The sequence below is a fragment of the Humulus lupulus genome, chromosome 4 (assembly GCF_963169125.1).
Source record: "Humulus lupulus chromosome 4, drHumLupu1.1, whole genome shotgun sequence".
Classification (NCBI taxonomy): domain Eukaryota; kingdom Viridiplantae; phylum Streptophyta; class Magnoliopsida; order Rosales; family Cannabaceae; genus Humulus; species Humulus lupulus.
This window is the reverse complement of record NC_084796.1, coordinates 190,526,169-190,533,810: the sequence shown is the minus strand read 5'-3', so window position 1 is coordinate 190,533,810 and position 7,642 is coordinate 190,526,169. Positions and strand designations below refer to the sequence as shown.

At 35.4% G+C, this 7,642-nt stretch overlaps 1 pseudogene; it reads left to right on the top strand.

Moving 5' to 3' along the window:
* The first annotated feature begins 255 nt into the window (after window positions 1–255).
* Window positions 256–4,960, top strand: LOC133829339 (conserved oligomeric Golgi complex subunit 7-like; annotated as a pseudogene).
* The last annotated feature ends 2,682 nt before the right edge of the window (window positions 4,961–7,642 follow it).

Genomic DNA, 7,642 nt, shown 5'->3' with positions numbered 1-7,642 from the left:
TGGTGGGTCAGATTGTTAAAGCGAGGAGGGATGGAGGCATGCATGATGTGCCCTCTTTGTAATAAGCTCTTGAGCGAAGCTACTACCATCTCTCTCTACCTCCACACGAGTATGTTCCTTCTCTCGACTCTTTCTCTCATCAATTCTTCTTTTCTCTCAAGTTTTTCTTTGATTTTTGTGATTTGGGTTCGCTTTGTTTTTACGTTTTGTGTGTCTGTGTTTTGAGTTTTGTGTGATTTTTGTGTTTTGCGTTTCGATCCCAAGAAATGGGTGAACTCGGCGTGTCAGACTCGGCACCCGGAGGACTCAATCGATAACCATCTCGTCGATCTGGAGATGAGGCTCCAAATCGTATCTGAAGAGATCTCTGCCTCGCTAGAGGAGCAGAGCTCCGCTGCCCTACTTCGCGTGCCACGGGCCACCCGCGATGTGATCCGACTCTGCGACGATGCAGTCTCACTACGCTCCGCCATCGCTGGAATCCTTCAGAAGCTCAAGAAGGTACCTACATGTTATGTCTGTTTCTGCTATGTTTCTTCTTTTTGCCGCAATTCGAATTTGGTTTTTTAACTTTATTTTTGGGTTCAATTCACTAGAAGACATGATGTATGGAAAATTTGGACAATATTAGGATGGCGGTGTCAGATTTACTGCATTTTATAAGTTAAGAAAGTATAATCTTTTAATTATGCTATCCCTTAATGCCAAATTTGAAGCTTAATATATTTCTCAATTGCTCAACTGAGTTTTTTCAATTTGCCTAAGTGAACGAGGGAAATTTGAGGAAGATTTTCTAATGCAAATTTTTCAATATTATTTTTTTTTTTTTGGATATTTGAGAACTACGATTGTGCAGTTTGTGCTACCTTTTGAGCTCAATCTCTTGGCAATGAGTTAATAGATTTTTGGAATAAATTACAAGAAGGTAGGGCACCCTTTTGGTTAAAACGTCTCGTTTTTGCTTTTTCTGCTTAAAAATAAATGTAGATATTATGAATAGATTATTGCTAATGTGAACAATGGAATTACGTTGAGTTATATGCATGGATATACGCACACATAACTGAAATAGTTGCCTAAATATATATATTCTGCTTTGCAATATGTTGTAGAGCATTACTATAAATTATAGTAGCAGGTTCACATTGATATACCCACGTTTCAGTACATTTACTAATGTAATTGGTTTATATAATTTACATGGGTAGACAGCTGTTGCCGGCTTAGCTTTGTTTATATAGTTTGAGATTTTAGCTTCTCACTTGATACATATGTATAACAATACTCTTCTCTTTAAACAATTGGTTTTAATATGCAGGCTGAAGGATCATCAACTGAATCTATAGCTGCTCTGGCCAAAGTTGATACTGTTAAGCAGAGAATGGAAGCTGCTTATGAGACATTGCAGGTGGGTATTTGATCATAGAAGTTATAATCAGTGCAGTATTGGAAAATGTTGATGTTGCATTTGATTTACTCATTGATGGATCAACAGGATGCTGTTGGGTTAACTCAATTAAGTTCAACTGTGGAAGATGTTTTTACCAGTGGTGATCTTCCAAGGGCTGCAGAAACCTTAGCCAACATGGGGCATTGCTTGTCTGCTGTTGGGGAGGTAATATTTTTCTATAAATTGTTTTAACATTATACTCTACATTTGATTTTATAAGTTTTGATGATTTTAACTTGATATTTTATTTTTTGTTTTGCTCATTTTAGGTTGCTGAATTTGCTAATGTGAGAAAGCAACTCGAGGTCCTAGAGGATAGGCTAGATACAATGGTGCAGCCACGTTTAACAGATGCATTATCCAGCCGGAAGGTCACCAAATTTCTTACAGCACTTGTTTTGCCTATGGCTTGCTTTCTGTTCAATTTATCTCCTATTAATTCCTTTTAGTACATACCATACGCAACTTGAATAACTTACATCTATTATCATCCTGCAGATAGACATTTCTCAAAATTTGCAGGGTATTCTCATTCGAATTGGAAGATTCAAATCACTAGAGCTACATTACATAAAAGTTCACCTAAAGCGCATAAAACAGCTCTGGGAAGATTTCGATTCAAAACAACGTGCTATTAAGCTTGCAAATGAGAAGACTGAAGCTGAAAGGCTGTCAAGCCATGAGTTTCAATCAAGCTCTTCGACAATTTCATTCGCAAGTTGGTTGCCAAGCTTCTATGATGAGTTGATTCTTTATCTTGAGCAAGAGTGGAAGTGGTAAATTCTTCTGACTATATATTTTTTTAAGCACCGAGGAACATCTTGTTGATACAAAGAAGCTATCACTGAATATAAGCACTGAGCTTAAACTGTCATCTGCTGGTGTATGGTTGCTTTTCCTGAGGATTATAAAACTCTTGTACCAAAGCTACTGATCGAGACAATGGCAACTATTGGAGCAAGCTTTATTTCACGTATCAACCTTTCAATTGGAGAAGTTGTTCCTGAAACAAGAGCTTTGGGAAAAGGTTTGTACGGACTTGTTTTTATGGTGCTTTTAAATTTTGTAGGCATTTAATATTATATGATATCTTTCAATTGGACAAGCTTTAAGTCATGCAATTTTATTTTTGGCAATTTATAAATTATCCTATCAATGTGTTTCTTTTTATTCAGGTTTATTAGATATTATGTTTAGTGACATGCCAAAGGGAATTAATATTAGGAAACATTTGGAGGCATTGATTGAGTTACACAACGTGACACCGACTTTTGCTAGAAATATTCAGCATTCCTTTTCAGATTCTGATCTTCGAGTTCTAATGGATACACTGAAGGCAGTGTACTCTCCCTTTGAATCATTTAAACAAAGGTAAGCAATCATAAACTTTTTTGCACTTCCACATTCTTCTAAAATATCTAGGTTTTTTTTTTTGAAAACTTTTTTCTGTTATTTTTTCTTCGTTATATACTAGATTCTGTAAATGCTATGTTCATTTTTTGATTAATGATTGAATATGTATATAAGGTATGGACAGATGGAGCGGGCCATCCTTTCTTCTGAAATTGTTGGGGTGGATCTCAGGGGAGCTGTTACTCGTGGTGTGGGTGCCCAGGGGATTGAACTCAGTGAAATAATTCGCAGAATGGAGGAATCTATTCCCCATATCATTGTACTTCTTGAGGCAGCTGTAGAAAGGTGTATCAACTTTACTAGTGGTTCTGAGGCAGATGAACTAATTCTTGCTCTTGATGACATAATGTTACAATATATCTCTGCTTTACAAGAGATACTAAGATCATTAAGGTGGTCTGTGGAGTAGACCATGATGGTGTTGGTTCAAAGAAAGAGATGGGATCAGACAAGAGAGATGGCAACACTGTACGAAAAGTTGAATTGATTTCAAATGAGGAGGAATGGTCCATTGTTCAAGGGGCTTTGCAGATCCTCACAGTTTCAGACTGTTTAACTAGCAGGTCCTCTGTTTTTGAAGCTTCCTTGAGAGCTGCTCTTGCTAGATTAAGCACGACTTTGTCTCTGTCAGTATTTGGATCAAGTGTGGACCAAAGCCCATCACATGTTGGTGATGACAGTAATGGAGAAGCATCTGTGGGTGGAAGGGCTGCCTTGGATGTGGCAGCAGTGCGACTTGTTGACATTCTTGAGAAGGCCTGGAAGCTCTTTAACGTTTTAAGTCAGGTACATGATACCAATATTTCAATTTCAGAGGCATATTAGTTTTTAATGACTGAAGAAAGAGTTTGTCGCATTCCTTGCTGGAACTTCTTGTGGGGTAAGGAGATGATGCTCACAAGTTTTACCTTTTGTTATGCAGTCTAAAGATCCTAGGTTTTATTCATTTCCTTTGGCATCTCAAAGAGTCACAGCATTTGTTGACACAGTAAATGAACTTGTATATCTGAATTATTCATTAGTATGGAAATTTTCGAATCCGAATTATTCATTAGTATTTTTATTGTTTTCTGTTCTCTATATCTGATCTATTTAGTCTCTATTGATCTTGCTCCTCTTAGTATAGTATATTTATTTATATGATAGATGTTTTTGATCTGAATGTGTTATACTCTCATGTTACTCGACGTTATGGTGAATATCTGGCCATTTAACTTGCAAGACTGAAGCTTTTTTAGTTGTTGCGTTATGAGCTTAGGCCTCCCACCAAGCAATTTAGTGCAGTTTTTGATCCCTTGAAGCACACCACAACACCCTCCCTTTTTCTTTCTCTCTGCCTCAGCCCTCAGGCGACAAGCAAGAACAAGGGCCCAGATGTGGTTCTCTTTTTTTCTCTATCTTCCTCTCCATGCGTGTCTCATTCTCAGGTGAAGTTTTATTTTTAGCTATATATATAAAACTAATTAACCTATGTATACATATGTTTGTTTGACTAATTAACCTTAGTTTTTTAATATAAATTTCAATGTTAAGGTCTACCAATTGAATGATGATGGAAAATGGGATGATCAAGGTTGGGCATGTCACTCTTGACAATTTGGAGGTTTGTTCTTTTCCTTGATCCATTCTTATGCACATTTAGTGTTACAAAATTTTACAAAGTTTTTTGGTGGTTGCTATATATTGTTTGTATTATGACTGAATGTGAATATCATTTAGTCATTATTACACAACGAAGAGAAGAGCTTGGTTTTTTTTTTTTTTTTTGTGATGGCATTACTTTTGCATTTTGTTAGTGCATATGGAATTTTTTGCTTTTTGAAAGCAAGAAGGTATTTTTTGAAAACATCTTTGGTGCATTTTGCTACTGGTTTAATGGCTTAGAATATTTATTTTGCTATTGGCTTTGGTGTATTTTGTTATTGGTTGGTGTTGTTTTTTTACTGCCTACATATTGTAGAATTGAACATTCACAGAATAAGTGAAAATAAATGCTAACATATATGTAATAATAAGTTTCTTCTTTCATTTGTACGGAGACTCGTACAACTAGAAAGAAAAGTAGATGAAAAGTAGTGGAAAGGCATAACTGAGTTGTAACATTGTGTCAAATGTAGGATTTGTAGGAAATTTCTGACGTAATCAAACTATACCTACATAAGCCTTCTTTCTTCCAGCCACTGCTTAACTGGTATAACTTTATCATTTTCTTCCTTCCACTCATTAGCCACCACAGTTGCTATGCGGTTTGCTGAAACTTTTGCTCTTGCAAGTTCTCGCTCTAGAGTCCTCTTTTCCTCCTGAATTTTTTACTCAAATGAGGTTAGCATACCATAATTGCCAAAAAGACAACAAGTAAATTTATCTAGACTCACATTCAATTCTTCTATCTGTCATTTGTAATCGTGAATAACATTGACTGCAACTCCTCGAGCTAGAACAACCTCCTCAAGTTCTTGAATGGTTTGGCTAAGTTTTTCCAGCTGATAAAGTTATAATTAGGTAATTAACTTTTTTTTATGTACTCTTTTAGTTTACTATAACTTTAATTTGAAGCATTAATTATTTAAATTTTGTTGTAGCTAAGAAAATGGACTCACAACAAAGACAAGTGCACAAAGGATGATGAATTGAAGGATGGAGTAAGTTTCGTTTACTTTTGTGTATCTTGTAACGTTTCTATTTTTCATTTTTGAAGTAAAAATTGTTCAAGATTATAAAACTTTATTATGTTATGCTTTCAAACTTAAGTTAGAACTAAGATCTCATGAAGTAGACACATTCATGGTTTGAATTAGTTATTGTTTAATGTAATACTTATGGTTTATCAATCTATTGAGAATTACATTTTATGATTAATTTTGAATTTTTTTTTATCAAAATATAATAATGAAAATCTTTTAATTAAAAAAAAAACCATATAAGTATACTTATAAAAATAAAATTTAAAATTTTATTACTATATGTTATGATTTAAAAACATATTATAAGCGTAAAAAATCGTTATGGTTTATATAATATAACAAACTAAAAATGTTATCAAAATAATCAAATGTAACAGTTGAAAAGTGTTATGAAAAAAGTATAAGATTAAGCTTCAAATTTATAACCAAAAACTCTATCTAAATGTTATTATTTGAATATTATAGCACCTAAAAATGTGTTATTGAATAGTTTAAGATAACACCGAACATAACATTCAAATACTGTTATAGAAAACACTGGACTTTTAATAACAGGGGTTATGTTAGCATTTTAAGAAGTGTTATCAATAGTCCCAGTTAGCAGTTTTTAAGTGTTATGAATACTGTTTTTTCTTGTAGTGATAAAAGGGTCTTGACCTAAACCTCATTCCTGGGACCCCGAATTATACCCAAACGGTGAGTATATTCGATCCCGAGCCTTAGGAATTGAAACCCTGAGCCAAAAACCTTTAAAAGGGCCCAAAACAAGATTCTAGAAAAGCAGGGTAGCGCTGTAGCGCCCCTTGAGTAGCGTTGTAGCGCAACAACCTGGCAGATTTGCCCTGAATCTTTCCCCCTTCAACACCACCATTTCCAACCTGAACTAAAAGCTTCCAAACCTCATTTTTAGTCCCAAATGAACCCAAAAACCATCCACATATGTCCTAGGCATCATAACTCAAGTAACCCTAGCCAATAACTCCCATCAATTCCCTTTAACCAACCTAGAAATCCAAGCTGAATTCCAAAATAAAAACAGAGAAAAGCTAGAGTTTTAATGGCTAGAACCTTACCTCAAGCTCATTTTAGGATCCTCTTCAGTGGTGGAACATAATCCTAAGCCCTCAAGATCCACTTCTCTAGCTTGAATCCTTAAAAGAAGCTCAAAAATCCAAAAGAGAAAGGAAGAGAAATGATGTATGGGAGAGATGCTCTTGATACTTTGTTTTGGCTAACTTCTACAACCTTCAATGGCTTTTATATAACTTAAGGTGAAAATTCCTTTTTACCCCTAGGACAAATAAAGTCTCTTAAAGGCTCCCAAGGGTAAAACTGTCCTTTTCCGCCTAATTCGTTAATCATAATTAACACCCTCCAATTCTTGTTATTCTCGATATTCTCAAATACCAATAATTCATATCCCGTTACCCTTTAATTTCCGACAACGCTCTAATCACCAAATTACCCCGAGCCCCGAACTTAATCCCGTTATGACTAAACTGCTAACTTGCACTCAAAGATCGTCTCATTCCGAATGGCTCGAAAAAATCCACATTATAATAAGTCCTCAACATTGATTCACCAACATGCATAAAATATACAATTACGCCCTCAACGGGCCAAATTACCAAAATGCCTATATGATGAAATGTGGATCCGCATGCATGCATTTAACATCATATTATAATATAATTCACATAAACATGCATATAATAATTTCATGGCATAATAAATCAATTATGGCCCTCCCGGCCTACTAATCCAACCATTAAACTGCATTAGGGATTTTGGGGCATTACAACTATCCCCACTTTACAAAAATTTCGTCCTCAAAATTTACCTGAACAGCTTGGGATTCTGACTCTGCATATCTAACTCCAGCTCTCAGGTCGCTTCCTCGACCTTGTTGTTCCACCACAATACCTTAACCAATGAATGGGAGATCTGCACTTCCTACCATACAACATCTTATAAGGTGCAACCCCAATGGTAGACTGATAGCTGTTGTTGTAGGAAAACTCTATCAAAGGTAGATACTTACTCCAGGATCCACCAAAGTCCAGCATACATGCTCGCAGCATGTCTTATAATATCT